Source organism: Ictidomys tridecemlineatus, chromosome 5 (assembly GCF_052094955.1).
Source record: "Ictidomys tridecemlineatus isolate mIctTri1 chromosome 5, mIctTri1.hap1, whole genome shotgun sequence".
Classification (NCBI taxonomy): Eukaryota; Metazoa; Chordata; class Mammalia; order Rodentia; family Sciuridae; genus Ictidomys; species Ictidomys tridecemlineatus.
The window spans coordinates 65685021-65707242 of NC_135481.1; the positions used below are offsets into that span (position 1 = coordinate 65685021).

The 22222-nt window shown below is 38.5% G+C and overlaps 1 long non-coding RNA gene across 2 annotated transcripts; it reads right to left on the reverse strand.

Moving 5' to 3' along the window:
- Window positions 1-208: 208 nt before the first annotated feature.
- LOC120886839 (uncharacterized) lies at window positions 209-19122 on the reverse strand. 2 transcript variants are annotated; one of them, XR_013439003.1, is made up of 5 exons: window positions 14561-19122; window positions 12142-12288; window positions 11714-12039; window positions 11422-11480; window positions 209-827 (listed from the first exon to the last, which is right to left on the reverse strand). It is a non-coding gene; the product is annotated as an uncharacterized LOC120886839 (long non-coding RNA). The 2 variants fall into 2 exon arrangements; XR_013439004.1 differs by lacking the exon at window positions 209-827 and having other exon boundaries at window positions 11388-11480.
- Between the last annotated feature and the right edge of the window lie 3100 nt (window positions 19123-22222).

A 22222-nucleotide genomic window follows, 5' to 3' on the forward strand; every position in this document is an offset into this window, starting at 1 on the left:
TCTTATACATTTTAGATTCCCTTTGTTCTCTTGCTGTCTACTCCCCCATCCTGCTTAGGTGACTACTGACCAAAAGGAGAAGTCAGCCCAGGGCAGAAAGGAAGCCACCCAGGGGTTCAGAAAGGAAGGCAAGTGGCCCAGGGGTCATTCATTCAGTAATAGCTCCTTGTAGGGAGGAACAACTCCCTCCCTGGAGGAAAGTAACCTTGGCCACAGGTGGAGAGAGGGGAAGGTATTAGCATTTTATTTCCTTTTCTTTCAAACTAGCTGGCATCTTCCCCAATCTGACCCAACTGCCCTTTTGTCCCTCCCCTCCTTCAGCTGGATTGCTAATCATTAAATCCAAGACATACTTAACTCTCTTCCCCTATCCCATTATTGTCACGGAATGTGAGACAAGTCACCAAAGCACATAGATTGCATCCTGCCTGTCTGTGTTCCATAATCCCTCCCTTGGCCCTCACTCCTAACAATTTTTCTGGTTAAGTTTTCCTGCTGCTCAATGTCATGTCTAACAGTACTGGTCTCTTCAGACAGGTGTCTGTCTGATCACCTTACCTATACAGATAACACATCTCTTGCCATGCCAAAAAGGGTAGATGGCCTCTTGGGGACTTCATCTCTACTTTTTGATTCAAAATGTCTCTGTTTTTCACCAGTTTACCATCCACTCAGTTTGAACCTGCTTGATAAAGTTATACTTGAGATCCTCATCTTCCAGTTTCTCACCTTCTACAGGATCTTACTCCATCAATTTTATTGTCTCTTATTTGAAATTTGTTTCTTGCTTGCTGCTAGCTCTTCTCTCGTTGTTGCAACCAGGACTCCTATAGCAAGAAATATTAAAATCTCCTGAAATCATGCTTTAGCTATTTCATGTAGGGACACTTAAACCCACAAAGGGAGGGGGTGGGGGTACACAGAAATCCCACAAAGGGGCGGGGGTGTGGAACCTACTGACAACGAACTCAAACTAAAGTATTATCATCCACAAAAGAAAGGGATAAACTACCAAGAAAGAATGTCAACAGATACATATATAGGAAAAATGTCATTCATAGTAACAGGAGAGAATAGAACTGAAACAGATTTTAAAAAATAGTATATTTTATATGATAAAGTTTTTTTTAATCAAGTAATAAAAGTATGAAAAAGCGATATTTTAAAAATAGAATTTTTAGGAACAAAAAGTAGTGTTTAAAATTAGAAGCTCAAAGTTGTAAAGGATTACAGTTCAAGAGGAACTACATCTAAGTAAATTATGCAAAATATAGCCAAGAAAGATTTTTTAAAAAAATGTTTTTGAATGTCCTCCAAAGGCCTGTGTTTTGAAGGCATGGTCCTTGGACTATGTGCCACAGGGAGATGGTGGAACCTCTAGGAGGTGAGGCCTAGGGGAAGGAAGTTAGTCACTGGGAACAGGCCCTTGAAGAGGATATTGGGATCTTGGTCCCTTCCTGTCTCTCTTTTTCATTCCCAGCTGCCATGAAGTAAGCAGTTTCTTCTACCATGCACTTCTACCATGATATGCTACCTTGCCACAGGCCCCAAAGCAACAGGGTCAACCAATCACAGAACTGGGAGCCAAAACTGGCCTTTGAAACTGTGAGCCAGAATAAATCTTTCCTCTTTTTAAGACAATTTATCTCAGGTATTTGTTACAGCAACAGAAAACTGACTAACACAGATGAGAGATGGGAAATTACTTAAGAGATATGAAGATTGGAGTATGAAGTTGCAAAAATGTGTGACCAGAAAAATAGAAATAAAGAGAATGAGGGTGAAGTAAGATAATGGTTAAAGTTGTTCCAGAATTGAATGGTATATAATTTCTCAAAATGAAAATGTAACAAATACTAAACAGGATAAATAAAAATAAATCTTTTCCTATACTTATTTTGGGAAAATTGCCACATATCAGAAACAATAGAAAATCTCTCAAGCAAACATAGGGAGACAAATTATAACAAAATGACAGCTAGATTGGCAGCAGACTTCCCATTAGCAACAATATATTCCACAGGAAGACAAAACAGTATTTTCATACTATTGTGAGAAATTAACTATCAATTTAGAATTCTATACCTAACTATACTAAAAATTCAAGAGTGAACAGAATAAAGACATTTGTAGATGAACATACGGAGAATTTATTATTCACGGATACTCACTGAATTACCTACTGAAAAATACACCTCATTAAGAAGGAAATTTTATCCAGAACAAAGGAGTAAGATGCAATGCCAAACACAAATACCAGGATGTAGGTAATAGATGTGAATAAAAATTGATATAAACAAGGCATAATAATATGAACACCTAATGGGGAAGTTATAAAAAATAGATGAAAATAGTAGTCACAACAACATGAAAATGGAAGAAGATGTGAGTCTAAAAAGTGAAAGTGCTCGTGAATGGATGAAGAAAATGTGAGTGTTATGGCTGGGAGGTTGAATGCTCCCCAAAGTCCCATATATCAAAGACTTGGTCTCCTGTGTGGCACTACTGGATGGTGGTAGAAACTTCAGGAGGTGAGCCCAGTGTGAGGTATATCGCGGGGGTGATCAGTACCCTAAAAGAACAGGTTCCTGCTCAGGAGGTAATAAGCCTCCTAGGAAAATAAAAAGTCTTAAATAATCAGTAAGAAATAAGACAAAGCCAAATATTACATTTAAAAAGCAGAGCACTTGATGGATCTTCCACTCCCGATGGGAACTGGAATGGATCAACTGAAAAAGGTCTGATTCTTTATTTAAGGGGGAGTACAACAAGGGAAGGGATAAGGTTTCAGCAGGAGGAGTCTTGTTTTGGTGCCTGCTTCTCAATGTGGCAGGGGCCTTTCAGGAAACAGGTTGGTGGGCATTTGGCAAGCTACATCCATTTCCGGGAGGCTGTGCTTGAACTTGAGTGGTGAGCTACAACAGGGCACCGACATGAATTAGGCATCCTCTAACCAGTGGATTCCACCTGGGAGTTCCTGAGACTGGGCTTCCCTGCCTAGTGGCTTGAAAGTCACTCAGTTCATACACACAGATCATAGATGGCTCCCAGGTCCTTAGGTCATAGTGAGCACATGGTCAAAAGGTAGTTCTCCTGAGGTTTCTTTTGTAGTTCTTGTAAGAGGGCTGTTACAAAAGGTTGAATATGGCCTCACCCTGCAACCCCCAATCCTGATTTGAGATGTAATCATTGGTTCACACAGGCTCAGCCACCACTGCCATTCCCACCATGAGGTAGCATAGCCCAGTATGACTGCTGAGCCTGTAATAGGTCATTTGGACTTTCAGCCTCCAAATCTGTGAAATAAGTAAACCTATTCATGGTTCTATGTAGAAACTAGAAAGAGAAAAAAAGAGGAAAGGAAAAGTGGGGGAATCTTATAAAAATTGAAGAAGGATCAGTAGGATAGAGGAAAGGGACCAGGAGGAGGGAGGAGAGGAGAGAAAGGGGAAATACTCAGGAATTACATTGGTCAAATTACATTGTTAGATTGTTTGCATGTATGAATATGTTAGAAGGAATCCCACCTATGTACAAAAATAATGCACCAATTAAAAGTGAAAAAAAACCTCTCTTTATAAATTCCACATATAAATATACATATAGGCATATATAATAATAACATTCAACCTTAAAAAGAAAAAAAAATCCGGCCTTTTGTGACAACATGGATGAACCTGAGGGACATTATGCTAAATGTTATAGGCCAGACACAAATCAGTAGCACTTTATAAAGAAACGATATCTACTCAGCTCACAGTTCTGTAAGTTCAGGAGCACCTGTGGCATCGTGGAGAGGGACTCCTGACTGCAACACAACAACACAGTGGAGAAGGGGAAAGGGAAATGGCCACATGGCAAGATGGTAAACCAGAGAGATTCGAGGACTGGGCTTGCTCTTTGTATAACAACCCACTCTTGAGAAAACCTACCTGGGGTTGCTTGAGAACATTAATGCCTTCCAAGGACAGAATGCCCAACTAACCATCTTCCACTAGGCCCCACCCACCTCCTCCAGCTTCCTCCACTTCCCACCAGCAGAGACCAAGCCTTTACCACACTGGAGCCATATGCAAACCATAACCATGAGCTAAGCATTCAATGCAAGAAGTTAGAAAGGAAAAACCAGAACTCAAAGAAACTAAGGGGAAGAAACAAGGAAATAATAGACAAAAATAATAAAAGTTTTATTTTTTCCTGAAATGGTGAATCAAGTGGATGATTTTCTGGTTAAGACTCAATCAAGAAAAAGAGATGGTATACATTTTTTTAATGGTTAGAAAAGAGATCATCATTTGAAGTCAGATGAAATAGAGGTTTTTAAAATCTTAAGTGAATGCTATGAAGCCAAATTTTGAGAACTACATTTATAATTTTTAGATAAACTTGCCAACATTGACACTAGAAGTAATCAAGAATCTAACATTCTTCCAAGAATAGCAAGAAAAAAAATCCATATAGATTCCAATAGGCTACATGATTTTTATTAATGAGTTCTACTTCAGTTTCAATGAATATAAAATCCTAGCTTTATATAAACTATGTAAGAAAATTAAAGAGAACTATTTCAATCTCCTTTTAGTTACTATTATAACCTTGATACCAAGAATCTAAAAAACAATGTTATTAGAAGAATAGCTACTGATATAAACTAAATGTTCAACAAGGCACTGTGAACTGTTCTAAGAGGTTATTTGGATTATTTCAGTTAATTTCTTCCAGAAAACCACTATGTGGTGGATACAATTAGTAACTCCATTTGGAGGTAAGGAATCTGAGGCATAGGGAGTGTGACATGCCCAATATAATAATTGAAATGGCAGAACAATAGTCTAATTTCAGAGCCTGTGTTCTTAACCATTTCACCATTTCCCTTCTGCCATTTTTATGTAAATAATGAAGAATGAATAATGCCAAGAATACTAATAAATTATTAGCACACCTAATAATTAAGAAAACTTTTAAAAGAATTTAGTCAGATTTAAAATCCACTCATGATTTTTTAAAAAGCACTTAGAACACTAGTCACAGAAGGAAACTTTTTCAATCCGATAATGGGCATCTATTATAAGTAGACATATTATTATAGTGACTTAAATTTTCCATTAAATTCAGGAGAAGAAATGGTTAGCCCTATCATTGTGTCTATTCAACAAGGTATTGGAGATTATTCCAAGTAAAAATAAGTTAATAAAGAAAATTAAATGTGTAAGAATTATAAAGAAGAAAAAAAACCTCTGATTTTCAGACAATGTTATTATCTACACAGAATTCATATTAGAATTGAAAAATATATCAGAAAGATTGCTAGACAAAAGATCATTATAAAAAAATTTGTTGCACTTTTATTCCATTCACATTAGCACAAAATGCATTCATTTAATAGGAACTTACTGAGTATCTACAATGTACCAGGCACTGAATTATACACTAGAATAGTATGCATAAGACTTTTATGGAGAAAATTATGAAAATTTCTGGAAAGATATGAAAGAAAAACCAAATGAATAGAAAACAACATCATGTAATGGAGGATTCAATATTCTGCAGAGGATGACTCTCTAAATTAATGAAAAACTTCAGTAAAAGTGCAACCCATCCAAAAATAATTTTGATTGGAATTTGACAATATGATTTTAAATCCATTATGTAAAAGCAAAGGAACAGAATATTTCAAATAATTTTAAAGAATAGGTCACAGACATTTATTTCCATTTATATCAAAAATTATTTTTAAATTATACTAATTTGAGAGAGTGAATCTGGGTAATAAAGTTCACCTTGGAGTAAGAGGGTGGGAGTCAACAGAGAGAGATTTTTTGGGGCCCTACACTGGCTGAGAGTACTGATAACACATCTACTGTCGGCTTGGTTTTGTCAAATCATAAAAGCAAATTCTCTGCCACCCCTCATGAAGAATCCCTTCATGAAGGAACACAGTCAGCCTGTGTCTGGACCATACAAGTAGCTTCTTGGCAATAGTCTAGAAAACTGAATATCAAAGAGAAGAATCTTTCAAAACCCCCTGCAGAAAAGGCAGCCTAATCAGGAAACAAAATAGAAACTGAGCTTTACCCAGGGGGGTAGGGAGAGACACTTCAGAGAGGACAGCCAGTCATAGTGACCTTGAATGACCTGAGTTAACCGGAGGTAGATGCTTCAGAAACCCAGGATGAGCCATTCGCCACAAAGTGATTCAAGGCAGTGGCATTAATTAATCTCCTGGGAAAGCAGAATCAGCCTTTTCATTTTCTCCACCTCCATTCCCTTTTCTCCAGATATTTGGAAGAGATTCCATTGGAATGATCCTTTCCCTGGGGCTGAGAAGTTAACAGTCAGCAAGCCAGATTAAGGCAAGAGCTCAGTTTATTTCGGGCATGAATATTAAATGGGATTTATGACCAATGGAGTACTTGTTAATTCTTTCTATTAGTAGAGCAATTCATAACAGCAAAGAAAAGGGCTTCCCAGTACAGACAGTAATGTCCTTAGTCTTTTCCCTTGGAGAAGGCCAATTCATTCATTCTTGTTCTCTCTCTCTCTCTCTCTCTCTCTCTCTCTCTCTCTCTCTCTCACACACACACACACACACACACACACACACACACACACACTACTTTATCTAAGGAAACCAGACTGCCCTCAGCTTGTGAACCCACAGCTCCCACTAATTCAAGCAGGAGTTGTGGGCATGCACTGGGAGGCAGAATGTGACCTGTGTCCTATTAATAAGTCCTACACCATAGGAATGGAATTTGCAGTTAACAGAAAAAGTCCTGTGTTCCAGCCATTTTCTCAAGGACAGAGAGCAGCCAGAGCCCTCACAGGGCCAGATGTTTGTTAGCAAGGCCCCTACTTCTAGCCCAGTCACCCATCATTTTGTGCTGCCACATAAGAAAGAATAGTCTCTCTCCCCTATATAGCTGTTCTGTTATTACTGGGCTTTTGAGGTCAGAGGACTTAGCAACTTTGTCCAAACCACCCTAAAAAGGTGGCTCAATGTTTAGAAGTGGATCAGCTCTACCAGAGCTCAGGATCAAGTAATGCAGGAATACAGAGCAGGCTGACTCCTTTCTGCTTAACAGTTCTCATTTAGAAAGTGTGAAGGTTGGCCAGCTGAGGTGACACACACCTGTAATCCCAGCAGCTCAGGAGGCTGAGGCAGGAGGATCTAGAATTCAAAGCCAGCCTTAGCAAAAGTGAAGCTCTAAGCAACCCAGTGAGATCCTGTCTCTAAATAAAATACAATATAGGGCTGGGGATATGTATCAGTGGTCGAGTGCTCCTGAGTTCAATCCCCACAAAAAAAGAGAGTGTGAAGGTTGATATAGGTGATATACAAGCCAACCAGGGAGAAAAAGATAGGGACAATACATCAATAACATTCATGGAAATTGTAATGACACATTCCATCCCACATTCTGACTTGAGTGGTTCCTCTCTTAAGCTATCACTCCATCAAGTCCAACTTACCAGCTTTGATATGTTTTCCTTCATTAACAACACCCCCCAAAATAAAAACAAATGAAAAAATTAAAAATTAAAAAAAGAACACTTGAATATTAGAGGTTTCAGAAGGTGACTAAATAATACTGGCTTTTAATTATTCATTCTGAATTCATGCACTCAATACTTTTTTGAGTGCTATAAATCAGGTACTGTGCTTGGTTCTAGAACAATACAGGAGGGGAAAAAATGGATAACAGGTGACAAGAGGCTACATGGGATCTGTGATGGGTGTGCAAGGGCAGAGTACAGACAAAATTGCAGGAGAGTTTTGCTTTAGGCTGAAGAACAAGTGTGTAAGGTATATTGGTGATGCTTCCCCTAGTTCTTGGCATGTTGCCCTTCATTAACAACACGCCAAAAACTTTTTAAAAAATGAAAAAAGTTAAAAAAGTAAAAGAAAAAGAACACTCCAAAATCAAGGTCAAATAAATGTTCTCTCTGATATGTGGATGCTAAGACACAACAAGGGGTGGAGGGAGGAAGAAAAGAAGTTCAATGGATTAGAAAAGGGGAATGAAGGGAAAGGAGGGGTTGGAAATAGGAAAGACAATAGAATGAATCACAAATAGCTTTCCTGCATTCATTTGTGTATACACAACAGTGAATCTCCATGTCATGTGCAATCCCAAGAATGGGATCCTAATTAGAATAAGATATATTCCATTTATGTTTAGTATGTCAAAATATACTTTACTATATCTAAAAAGACTTTTTTAAAAAACATTTTAAAAAACAACAACACTCCAAAAAATTTTTGGCATCACCACAATGTTATGGCATCAATCTATATCTGAAGCATCTCATTTTAACTAAATAAAATAATGATTCTAATAAAAGGTGCTCCATTTTTTGAAATAAGCCATGAATAATTTAACTGCTTAAAACATTTTTAATCACAAAAGTAATGCATATTTTCCATAGATAATTTTTAATATTTAAGAAGAAATAAAGAAGTGAGCAGGAATCAAGCTAGTAGAGGAAACAAATCATATTTTGGTATTTTCTTTTATTTCCTATGGAAAGAATTTTGATTTGTACATATGTTAGATCACATCTTGTACACATAATTTTATAGCCTAATTTTTTCACTTAACATTCTATTGCAAGCAATTCCCACATTCTTAAATACTCTTAGAGAATAACATTTTTAATGGCTGAAAAACATTTCACCATTATAGATAGGCCACAATTATTTCAACTATTTCTCTACTGCTGTAAATTTAGGTCACATCCATTCTTTTGCTCTCCACATGACAATGCACATTCAAGTACATAAATCTATCTGCCATGATTACTTCTTTATGATAAATTTCTAAAAGTACAAAAATTGGAACAAAGATCATCCATATTTTTAGTATTCTTGCCACATATTGCTTAATTTCTCTAGAAATACAAAAACTACCTACTATACACTAAATAATAAATATTTATCAATCAATCAATGAATAAACAAATGATTTTTAGATTCCACATCAAACTCTTGCTAAAAGTTGCCATACTTGAACCATAAGAAGCTAAATAATCTTTGTGGAAGTAGAAAAACACTTGGATTGGAGGAACCAGTAATATCACTGAAAATGCAGACCATGAATCATGTCAAGAGTTGAGTTATATATGTCATCTGATGGAAAGCTGTATAGCCAAAATAATGTTGCAGAAGTGTAGTTATAGTACTCTCCCCTTATCTGCAGGGGACACATTTCAAGACCCCAAGTGGGTGCCTGAAACTGCATATAGAACTAAACCTGATATTCACTATGCTTTACCGTATACATGCATAGGTATGATAAAATTTAATTCATAAATTAGGCACAGTAAGAAATTAATAACAATAGCTAATAATAAAATAGAGCAATCACAATAATGTTCTGCAATAAAAATTATGTGAATGTGCTCTTTTTTTCCCCTCTTGCTCTCAAAATATCTTATTGTACTATATTTACCCTTATTCTTGTGAGGTCTATGTGATTAAATGAAACAATGTTTATGTGATAAAATGATACAATGTCTATGTGATGAAATGAAATGATGCAACATTAGGCTACTAATTAACGGTTACCTATACAACAGTAGTTCTGATAACTGAGACAGCTACTAAGTGACTAACAGGTGGGTAGTATATACAGCATGGATGCTCTGGACAAAGGAATAATTTGAATCCTGGGTGGGCTGGAGAGGGAACACACAAGATTTCATCATGCTGTTTATAATCATAGATAATTTAAAATTTATGAATTGTTTATTTCTGGAATTTCTCATTTACCATTTTCACACTTTGACACTGATCTTAGTAACTGAAAGCAAACCACAGGTAAGTAAGGACTATCCTAAAGGCAAGACAGTTTTTAAAATCACCCCCCCCAAAAAAAAAAAAACTAAAAAATCCTTTTGTAGACTCAATATCAATTTGTTTGAAGATAAATGTGTCCAGAGTTAAATTTGTAATTTATGAATACATAGACAGCATGCTAATTATTCCCTTAATGATTTGGCTATTAAGAGTCTAGAGTGATAACAAAATCAATATACCATAATCCCAGTTTACAACACAAAGCCATTTTAGGATATAAATGTTGAAAGGATGGCATATCAGAGTGATTTGGCTTTATGTTAAGGAATTATACCAGTTCATTGCCTTCTAAACAATTCTAGTGAAAAATCAATCTCTTCCCAATGCTGTATTTTTTTCTTTAAGATTCTTTCTCTCTGAATCAAATAGGTCAAGAATTAAACCTTGCTGTCTCTGCAGTGCCTTTGTGTATTAGGATAAACACAAATGAGATGAGCTGCCTGTCATAGCTGTGCTGATGGCCTCAGACATTACAACTAACTTTCTACTTTAGGAGTCCAAGAGAAAACAAGGCCCTGAACTGATTTTGTGGGTACAGTGGAGAGTCAGATGGAGCATGCATTTGTTTTATGCTTGAGGATTACGTAGGAAAGACAGGCATAAATAAAAAGGTGTGCTAGTATTAGCGATTTATTTCAGTTATTTGTTGGATGTCATGAGGAAAAAAAGTTATAAAACAAACAGTAATTTAGTGACTGTTTCTCCTACCATAATTAATTCATAACTGCAAATTATACACATTATTATTTTATAAAGCCTTTCGAAAGCAAGTAAAGGAAAAACAGCTTGGCTGCCCCTAGGATAATTTTGCTTTGATGCCAGTTGAATAAAAGGAGAACCATCTGAGAGATTCATAACATGATCAATTGAGGCCTGGATGAAGGCATGGATAGTGTCAGGGAGGGTGGCAATGTACAACGTCACACTAACAGGGCAGCCGAGAGAACCAAGCAGATGAGGACAGCAGTTGAACAGCAACATAGAGTAGATGAGCTCAGGAATGCCCTGGGTAAATACTGAGAAAGAAGAATTTCCTGAAGGGTTGTATAAATCCAATCAGTAACATTCAGTTTTTGATATTTTCATAAATTTAAAACACTATTTGTTGAAAAGGACAGTCACAGTCATTGTGAGATCACATCACATCCAGTACAGGACAGCACAGCAAGAGCTACAGTGTATAGACAGGAACAGCTCCTAGCAGGGCCATGAGACCAATTGTCTCAGGAGCCAACCCCCACTCTCCTGCCAGAGAGCTTCTCTTGCAATCTTAACACTGTTGAGTCCTTTATGCACATCATCCTCATGGTACTGAGTTTTTTTGTTTTGTTTTGTTTTGTTTTGTTTGTGGTGCTGGGGATTGAACCCAGGACTTTGTGCATGCAAGACAAGCACTCTACCAACTGAGCTATATCCCCAGTCCCCATACTGAGTTTTTAGACCCAACACTAATAAGTCTCTTTATATTATTTTACCATGTTTTAGTCAACTTTTTTGCAGTTGTGACTAAAAGATCTGACCAGAACAATTTCAGAGGAGGAAAAGTTTATTTGGGGGCTCACAGTTTCAGAGGTCTAAATCCACAGACATCTGGTTCTATTCCTCGGGGCTCCAGGTGAGGCTGAACATCATGGCAGAAGAATGTGGCAGAGGGAAGCAGTTCACATGATGATGAGAAAACAAAGAGAGAGAGAGACTCCATTCACTAGATACAAAATATTTACCCCAAAGCCATACCCCCCAATGCCCACCTTTTCAGCCATACCCTACCAGCCTCCAGTTACCACTCAGTTAATCACATCAGGGGATCAATTCACTGATTGGGTTAAAGTTCTCATAACCCAATCATTTTACCTCTAAGCCTTCTTGCATTGTCTCACACATGAGATTTGGGGGAGACAGCTCACATCCAAAATATAAATATCCCCACAAGAAAATTATTTCTTAATACTCTTTTCCAATTTCTCTCTTGAGGATAGCTTTCCTTCTACAACCAAATGTCATCTTCATCCTAATTATGGGAAATAATAGGGGGATGTTAATTTTTACCTCGATATGAATAGTATAAGAAAAGCATTAGATCCAGGGGAAATGAGTACCAAGAAAGAAGATGTAAGCAATTAACTTGGCAGCGCTGGGGGTATCCACTTTTATCTCTTTAAACAACTTCAAAGGCAAACCTGGAAAAGGGCAGGCACATCCCCATGAGTGTTTAAACATGGCTGAAATATTGCAAAATAAAATAAAGCTGATTATCATAGATGAGCACGCGTGCTATTTACCTTTGGCAAGCCTTTTTCTGAACTTGAACAATGGATTTCCAATATTCCACCACTGGGTTGATTCATAAAAATTTCAGAGACTCTGGATCATAAGTGCAGTGTCCACTCAAAAATTTTAGTCCTTTCTTCACAAATCAATGTGAAAGGCTGTTAAGGTGAGCACAGAGACCCATGCTCAGTTTCATATTCCAGAATGGTATTTGTGGAACTTAACAGGTTGGAGAGAATATGTGGGGGATTGCATATTCTAGTAACAAATGTACATCTTCTCTATCACTGTCCTTCTAAATTGTATTATTATGTTCCCAACTAGAGTTTCTTAGTCTACCATAGTCACAGAATGCACAGTGATACAACCAGGGAATAAGACAACTGTATGCCTCTCCTATATGGATAAGAATTAAAGGAGCATACAATTAAAGACTATTAAGACTGTATCCATTATGAATTTTATTTATCATGAACTACAAGATTTCTTTTCCTGGTCCTATAGTAAGCCTGTTACCAACAACTGAAGTGGACAGCACAAGTCCAAGAACAGAGAGTGATCTTTATTTGAGTGCAAAGAGAAGAGTCAGGTGTATGATCCAAAAACTCCCAGAATGTGTGATTCCAAAGGGAAAGGAAGGAGAATGTAGGGCAGGGGTCTGTATGAGCAACTGGTTTCCTGCTACTCTCTTCTTGGCCAGAACAACTTTTTTTTATTGCCACTACCCTTCTATCCCAACAGAGCCTCCCCAGAATTCACTCATCTCCATGTATTTCTTCTGTTGGGACTGGATGTAAAGACAGAAACTTTAAAGGACACCCTCTCCTCCATAAATCACCAACTAGACAAAAATACAACCCATTCACCAGTTACTTCTCTTCTCAAAGGACTCTATTTACATGTTTTTATCAAATATATTACAAGGGGGAAGGCTTCAGGAAGTTGGCAAGCCTCAGTTACTATCTCATGGTTTTACTGAAGTTGAACAATGAGAATGAAAAGGTGGCATATCCCCAAGAAGAATGCCGGGAGAAAACTACAAAAGCCTCTTTGTTGAGGGTATTGTTCCTAAAAAACACAAACATTGATCCCAAACTGCAAGGTTGCAGTTTGATTTAATAAGTTTACCACAGAATCACAAATACAACAAGTAACAAAAGAAAAGAACAAAGTTTCTACAAGAATGTGCTGAACATAAACAGCTCTCTCATTGTGCATAACCACAGTGAAATTTCATTATGATGGAATTTTTAAACTGCCTGTACTGCTGTTCATCTCCTTCATGCTTTATCTAAGAATTACAGCAATTTGAACAATAAAAAAATTACCCATTGTGATTTCTTAAGAAAGGTGCAGCTCTTTATTTCCAAAATGCTCGTTTATATAATGAATGACTTTGGGCTTGCAGGGATATGTTCACCTGATTATGTGACACAATTATAGGGCATGAATCTACCAGCAATGATTAAATCTTAGACACAGATCTGGAACAATTGCTCAAGCAACATGCAAAAAATACTGTGTGATTAAATTAGTATGGGATTGGTAACCAAAAATGCTGTGTAAAAATCATTGTTTGGCCTGACATTTTTCTGAGAAAAACCAACATATCTTTCTTAGAAATCACAGAATCTTTTTAGAGAAAGAGATTAAAGACAATCTTTAATAGGATACTGATTTATACGGACTTGCCTAGGATTTTCCTGGCTTTATCACTAAAAATCCCAAGTCTTACAAAAACCCCAAGTCTTAGCCAAACTGGGATAGCTGGTCCCTGTACTCATTGGATTCACAAATCTCTTCACTAATATAACCTACATGAGACTTAGCTTTCTCAGGGTTCTTTTCTACACCATGAGTCAAAATCAGTGTCCCTATAACCTATTCCTGTCCTGTCTTCTATGACAAAATAAAAGTTTATTCCGTCTTTTATTTGGAAGCTCTGAGTTTCCAAAGATTGCCTTCCCATCTCACATTTCCCCAGTCTATTCTATATTCTCTAGGTTAAGTTGATCCTGTTCCTTCATTTGCTCCTTGAGTGTTCTTGTTGCACTCATAATCTTGGTACTCTCCATTGAGCAGACTCATCTGTCCAGATCCCTCCAAGAATGACATCCCAAACCGAACTCAAGCCTCTGCACATTGCCTGAGCAGTCTATGTAGCCCTGTCCTCTCTTGGGTATCATGTTCCCAGGTGGACAAACTGACATTCCTCCAGCTCATTTGGCCACTACATCCCCTTATTCAATAATAGCACTGTTCATGGAGAGCCATGGAGATTTTTTCACATGGTGTTATTCAAAGGCCATCCCATAGTTGTGCAACTGCTCTTGAGATTCAAACATTACACATTGACCCTTTAGAGTGAACTCATAATTCCAGCCCATGGTTCCAGCTTTGGCTCATAATTCTATCACCCAAATTACTCACTCCAGTAACTTGCTTCCAGGTTCATGTAGCCCGCAAGTGTTTTCTACATGTCAACATCCGCAGTCATTCAAATTGTTGGCAGAAACATTGACTAGGTCAGGGTGGAAAACCAAATGATTAATCAGTGCATTTCCTGCATAAAGGCAAGTATTCACATGGGTCCTTCATTTTGAAATATTCTCTAGGGGTTCCCTTACAGATTTTAAAAGTTTAAATCAGGAAAGAAAGTACAAATACACTGTAATTAATATGCCCTTCATTTTCAACCAGCAACTTTCTTCTCCTTTACGGTTAGCCTACACCTTTAGTGAAAAAAACATACAGAACGCTCACCAGGAGCCTGGAACCTAGCAGACAACGGAGTGTGAATCACTGCTGCAGTGTATCCTGTGTCCCTGGCTCCTCTCTCTCAGCACTTGTTAAGGTTGCCCTTGCCCAACCCTTTTGAAGTCAGGCCTGTCCCTTGGACCTGTACTAGTGAGTGACACACATGTGGAATGATGTGCTTTCTTCTTTTATTTGTTCTAATTAGTTATACATGACCATAAAACGCATTTTGACACATCATACATAAATGGAGTACAACTTCTCATTCTTCTGGCTGTGCGTGAATGATACGCTTTTACACACTGACAGAAACTTCAAAAGCTGGCAGCAGAGTTCCTCATGCTTCCTCAGGGAAGCGGGTGTCAGGATGAAGCTTTCATCAACTTGGGTGCCTGAGAGAACACAAGGATCAGAGTACCTTTGCTGACCCGCACAGTTAGGTAGGTAGAGAAGGAAATAAAGCCCCTGAGACTTGAGGTGCTTAACTACTGCTGTATGACTTTGCCTACCCTGAATATTACACTTAGGATACAGAAGTAGAAAAAGACCTGGTTTCTTGTTTATAAGAAGCTTATAGTGGGGGCTGAGGATATAGCTCAGTTGTTAGAGTGTTTGCCTACCATGCACCAGGCCCTGGGTTCAATTCCCAGCACCACCAAAAAAAAAAAAAAAAAAAAGAAGAAGAAGAAGAAGAAGCTTAAAGTGTAGATGAGGAGAAAAATCATATTCATAAAATAAAAGTAAGGACTAAATTAACATAAAGCAAAAATCTAAATTACAAAGTAGAGATAAGTAGCAAATAGGATGTGATGCCAAGAGTGAGCCACTAAGACAAAACATTCAAAAAGAGTAAAGGGCTTATGGTTCTCAGAAACATTTCATTTCCACTAAATAAAAGAAAGCTTAAAATTATAGAATTTATTAAAAAGTATTATAGGAAATGGTTCCACAAATATAGTGACTCCTCTTTTAAAACTGCAATAAAGGTGTAGGTTTAATTTATGGGGCCATTTTCCATGTATTTGATTTTAGCCTTTTCAACAGCCAGCACTAATAAGACATTTAGTGTTTTTTAATCAACATCTTATAGGTCCCTGTCCTTCAGAAATGGACAGATTTAACACTTTACTAAGACAGGGTAATCACTCTTTCCAGCAGTTTTACGGGAACCTCAACAATTTGGGTAATACAGATAAAATGGAGCTGATTTTAGCACTCACTCAAGATATGATTTACTTTATTTCAGAGAAATGCCCATCATTATAAGTACAAAGGTAAATATTGGCCTGAATACTCAATATCAATTAAGGTGATATAACAAAAGTATGACTTTGTTTATTTTAAAAATATATTCAGCCTCTCCTCTCCATGGATGGGGGAAGTTTTATATTAATTGGAACAGTCATTCACTCATTCAACAGAGATTAACCAAGGGATTGTACCAGATGCTGGCCATTCATCAGTGGGCAGAATAGTTCAACAAGTACTCAGAGAACTTATCATCTAGAGGAGTGTGTTAGTTAGCTTCCTGTCACTTGATCGAAATACCTGCAATAGTCAACTGATAAAGTTTATTTTGTCTCACAGTTTTGAAGTTCCCAGCCTTGGTCCTTTGGGCCTGTGATGACATAGCACATCATAGTGGGGGTGCATGGCAGAGCAAAATCACTTACCTCATGGCCAGGAAATGAAAGAGAAAAAGAAGAAGAGATTGAGAATTCACTGTGCCTTCCAGCAGCATACCCCCAGAGACCAAAGGGCCTCCCACAAGTCCCTACCTCTCAAAGGCCCCACCTCCTCCCAAAAGCCCCACCCTGGGGACCAAGCCTTTAACAACACATGGACTCTGGGAACATTCAAGCTCCAAACTGTAGCATTCTGCCCCAATTTCCAAAAGAGCCATGTCCATCTCACAATATAAAAATGCCTTCATTCCATCCATGAAAGTTCCCAAAAGTCTTAATTGTTCCAACTACTCAAAAATTCAAGACCAAAGCCTATTCTAAGACTCTACGCGAATACAGCTAGAAGCCCCTATAAAAATCAAAAAGAAAGTAACACACTCCCAAGGTACATTGGTGGATGGGCACAGAGTATACATTCCCATTTCAAGAGAGAGAGAGGAACAGGGGAACTGGTCTACCACCTTTAACAGATCAGCCCAAAGTACCACCAAAACCTAACAGCTAAATATTAAATCCTAAATCTCCTTTTTCAGCACCTACAGCACACTGTAGTGGAATGTGGGTTCTTACACCTAGGCACCCTTGCCTCTTTTGTCTTTCTGGTTGTATCCCAAATGGCCATTTTTTCAGACTGACTTTGCACGCTGCCTGTAACTTTACCTGATGGTCAATGCACATTGCCACTACCTCTACCCTTCTGGGTTTTTCACAGAAGCTTTGGCTTCATTCTCATAGCCCCACACTTTGCCCTGTCAGGGGCTGCTTGCAGGTATTCTCACCTCACAACACACTGCCTGGCCTTCCAAGTTTTCCTTTGAAATCTTGGTGGAAGCCTCCATGACTCCATAAGTCTTACATTCTACATGTCTGTAAAACCATCGTCTGGTAGACAATGCCAAGGCCTGTGACCAGCATAAGCTATAACTGGGCTGCTTGAACCACCCCTGTAGTGGCCTCCGAGTGCCTTGCCAGATGACCTTAGGGAAAAAATCCAGGGTGAATAATTCCCTTAGGTGGTCCTAGGCAGGCAGTCCCAAGGTTCCTTGCTAAAGAAATAGAAAGTCTTTCAAACAAATCTGCATTTTTATACCTTTGAACCTCAGATTCCAGAGATAGCCTTGCAGATTCCTGGGATGCCCTTGAGGCATCTTTCTTATTGTACCTTGGAAGGCACTTGGCTTTTTGGTTTCTTTTTCTGAAGACTAGCTATTGGACCCTCATGATGTCACCTTTACATATGCTCCTTTTGGTCAAACTGCAGCCTTTTCAGAAACCTTCTGCTCTGTTCCTGTTTGGTTCTGATTCTAACTATAAATTTACCTAACAGCAACCAGACCCACCCTGCTGCCTGAATGCTTTTACCTTGAAATTTCCTCCTCCAGATAAACTAGTCTACCACCTTTAAGCTCAGCCTCCCACAAAGTATAAGAACCTGGACACAATTCAGTAAAAATCTTTGCAAAAGTATTAACAAAGGATGCCCCTGATAAGATGTCCAGTGAAGTTCTCATTTCTATTTGCAACCTCATCAGTATAGCCTTTATAGTCACATTTATATCAGAGACAGGAACTTCTGGCCTAGTGACAATAGAAATGAAAACTAGTCAAGGTTTTCACATAGGCAAGGCTTTAGTTGGGTGAGGGGGAGGGGTTATCTCAAGAAGAGGGGAGACAGCACTGAGACACAGATTAGGCGATTCCCCAAATAAGGTAAGGGACAAGCCCTTTATTGGGTATCATGGTTTAGATGTGAGATGTCCCCCAAAAGCTCATGTATGAGACAATGCAAAAGTATTTAGAGATGAAATGATTGGGTTCTAAGAGGTTCAACCTAACCAGTGCATTAATCTCGATAGGAAATAACTTGGTTGGTAACTATAAGCAAGTAGAGTGTGGCTGGAAGAGGTGGGTTCCTCCATGGAGGAATGCTTTTGGGGTTAATATTTTGTCCTAGTGAGCAGTGCTCTCTCTCATTCAGGCTCTCCCTCTCTGTGCTTCTAGGTACATATTTCCTCCGCTATAACCTTCTGCCATGATGTTCAGCCTCACTTGGAGCCCTGAGAAATGGAGCCAACCATCTATGGATTGAGGCCTCTGAAACTATGAGACCCAAATAAACTTTTCCTTCTCTATGCTGTTCTTTTGGTTACAATAGCAAAAAAGCTGACTAAAACACTGGGTTACTTATTCATCGTTATCTCAGTTCTGGTTTTGCTAGGTGGCTCTGGAGAAGTCCTTATCACTGGAGGAGACAATCTTCATTTTGTTTTATAGGATATTTCTGTGTCAAACCTATAATCCTGGAAGGAGGGCCAATTTGATTGTCCTAAGGTGATTGTTCCTATTTAGGAGGACAGTCTCATCAAGGGACAATCTGCCTGCTATGTTTTATTCCTAGAAGGCATAGGGCAATGACATAAGACTTATAAGCATCACTTCAGGGGGCCTGAGTCAGGACACTATAAAAGCTGGCAGTTGAGTATCCCTTGAAGGTATCTTAGTTGCTCTTATCTTAGTGTCTATTGCCTTGAAGGTGAATGAGATAGGTTAGATAAGTTCTGGGCTAATAAACCTTGTGTTAGCAGGTTTCAGACAGATAACCTTAAGTGATTAACATACCTTCATGCAGAACTGAGCAGGAATTTGACTCAATGTTTAAGGTAGTAAAGGAAACAGATAAAATGAAGGCAGATACCAATCTTTTATCCTTCCTTTAGTTACTCATCAACTGAAGTCATTGCTTTTTAGTAAAAGCAATCTCTCAATAAGTTCCTGTTACAATTAGGGCCCCAGCTTGTTGGGTTTTGTGGTACTTCAAATGGGTATGAGTTAAAGCCTCAGGAGTATATCTGTCTTTTTGTTCCTGTGGTGATCCTAACTATTTCAACAATCCCATCAGCATTCTGGTCCTCTGAGCCCCAACCAGAGTTGTTCTGGAATGTTGTCAGTTCTGCTTACAGCATTCTAGGCTTTCTCTAGTCACTCCTCCAAACTCTTCCAAATGCCTCCTATAAACCAAATTCCAAATGCTTCTCCATATTGTCAGGTATATAGTAATAGCAAAGACAGCTCCACTCCTTGGTACCAATTTTCTATGTTTCTAGTAATTTTCATCACTGTAACATCTGGGGTAATCAGCTTAGAAAGAAAGAAGTTTGATTTGGAGTCACAGTTTTGGAGGTTTCAGTTCATGATTGGTTGGCTCTATTACCTTGAGCTTGTGGGAAGGTAGAATATCATGGCTGGAGGACATGGCAAAACAAAATCACTCACCTTTTAGCCAGGCAGTGAAAGGGAGGAAGAAGAGGACACCAGGGTCCCACAGTTCCCTTCAGGAACATGCCGTCAATGACCAAAGACCTCCTCCAACGCCCCTCCCCTCAGTTTTCACCACCTCTCAATAGCACCACTTTGGAGGTCATTCAATACCCACACTATAAGAAGGAGGAACAGGCAGAATATGGGGAGGCAATGAAGAAGGACCTTCTCATTAAAGGGTATACTATGAGTTCCCTACCCTAAGCCAGGAAAGGGATGAATGTTCAAGGAAGTCAAATTCCAGTGTGTGTCAATCAAGCATGGTAAGTGGGAAGAAAGTAGCTTGAGACAAAGTTACCATTGGGTAGACCACATGGGCCTTATAGCACCTGTTAGAGGTTTTTTTTTTTTCATTTTGTCTCAAATCCCTTCAGAGTTTTGAACAGTGGGTGTGACATAATTTCCATGTTAAAAGCCATTGTGTGAAGAATGGATTAGAAGGGGTTATGAAAGAGATGGGGGATTAAGATGAATTATAGCAATAGTCTAGGCAAGAGTTAACAGTGTCCTAGACTTGGGTGGCAGTAGTAGTAATGGCATGAAGTAAACAAATTGGAAATACATTTGGAAGTAAACTCTTCAGGAATAGGTGGTGGCATGAATATGAGGGAAGATGGATGTGTTCATTTTCTAGCATGAGCAACTTCCCCATTTTGTCCAGGGGGGGAAAGAGGAGGAGCCAGGTTGAGGAAGCCAGGTTTGAGAGACTCAAGCGAACTTGTTGAGTGGCAATTGGACATATTGGTCTGAAGCTCAGTAAAGCAGAGTGGGTGAGATTTTAAATGGGGGACTCATTGACTTAGCATTGCTGCTAAGGTATGAAAGAAGGCTTGAGGGTGTATAAAATTGTTGTGGTCTCATATAAGGGATGATGAGAATGGAGTACATGACAAGGATGGAAATGTGGGTTTGAAAAAAGTAAGCAAGATCAACAAAAGTTCTCAGGAGCCAAGGGGAAGTTGTGTGAGAAGTCTAATAAACTTAAGAAAATAATTCTTTTTTTAAAAAAATAATTTTAGTTGTAGATGGACACAATACCTTTATTATTTATTTATTTATTTTTATATGGTACTGAGGATCAAAACCAGAGCCTCACATGTGTTAGGCAAGCACTCTATCACTGAGCTACAACCCCAGCCCCAAGAAATAATTCTTGATATCCCTTGATTCAACTTCAGACTTATATAAGAATATAGAACTGTTTATATCTGCTCCACTCCCCCAAACCATAGTTCAAAACAGTAACATTTCAATGCCTATCTCAACATCCTAAGTTTTCATTTTCAGCTCTTACAAGAAGTTTCATCTCCTACTTGACATCTATTTTTTTTTTACTTGACAACTATTTTTCAAAAAAGGATGACATTTTGATCATTCTACAACCTTTACTCTCCAAGCAATCTTGGAAAATGCTTCCCAAATACCAAACTGTAACAAAGTGCTCACTAGCCTATGGCAAAAAGAGAAAATTAGAACCATGGAGCATATATATGTCATCAGAAGGTGACCACCTATCATTCCTGGGAAAGATGTTCCTTTATTCTAAAATGTCAGTCCTGTCTTTCAGTATGTAAATGTCCCTTCTCTTATGAAATAATGGTGTATTTTTCCATTTTTTTTTTTATACACAAAATGCCTGAGGTTGAGCATTTTGTAAAGGAAAGAGATTTACTTAGCTTTCAGGTTTGGAGGCTGAAGGTCCAAACAGCACAGTACTGGTGCAGGCTCCCCTGGCTGCATTACTTCATGACCAAGGCATCACCATGGCCAAAGTATGCATGAGAGGGAGAGGTCACATGTTGAGACAGGAAGTCAGACATCCCAGAGGGCCAGTTATGACTCTTTAAAGGTCCCATTTCTACATTGACACACCAGGGACATGCTTTCAACACTAACTTTTGGTGGACAAACACACCCAAACCTTGGCAAATGGTGATAGGAAATATTTTTTATGTTCTTACTAAGCAAAATTTAAAAATCAATGATCCTATCCTAATTTTGTTTTAATTGTCCCTGCCTAGGGAATTCAAAATCAGAGAAGAACAAGAAGAGAGAACAAAAAAGTGTCATTGAGAAGCCAAGTGCCAACTCTTGGTTACATTCATCCTCTAGTGGGACAAATACCTCCCAGTCTCGGATATGCCTAGGAGTCACATTTGTGCCTTAACAGACATTGCTAAATGCCATGGCCATTTGGAGTTGTTTTCAGACAGCCCAAAACCACAAATGTCAGGGTGCACTTTATCAGCAAAGCTGAGTCATTGTGCACAAAGCAAAAGAATTCCTGAACTCTAAGAACTGTAAATAGGGCCCATGCAGTTGGTGTCTCTCT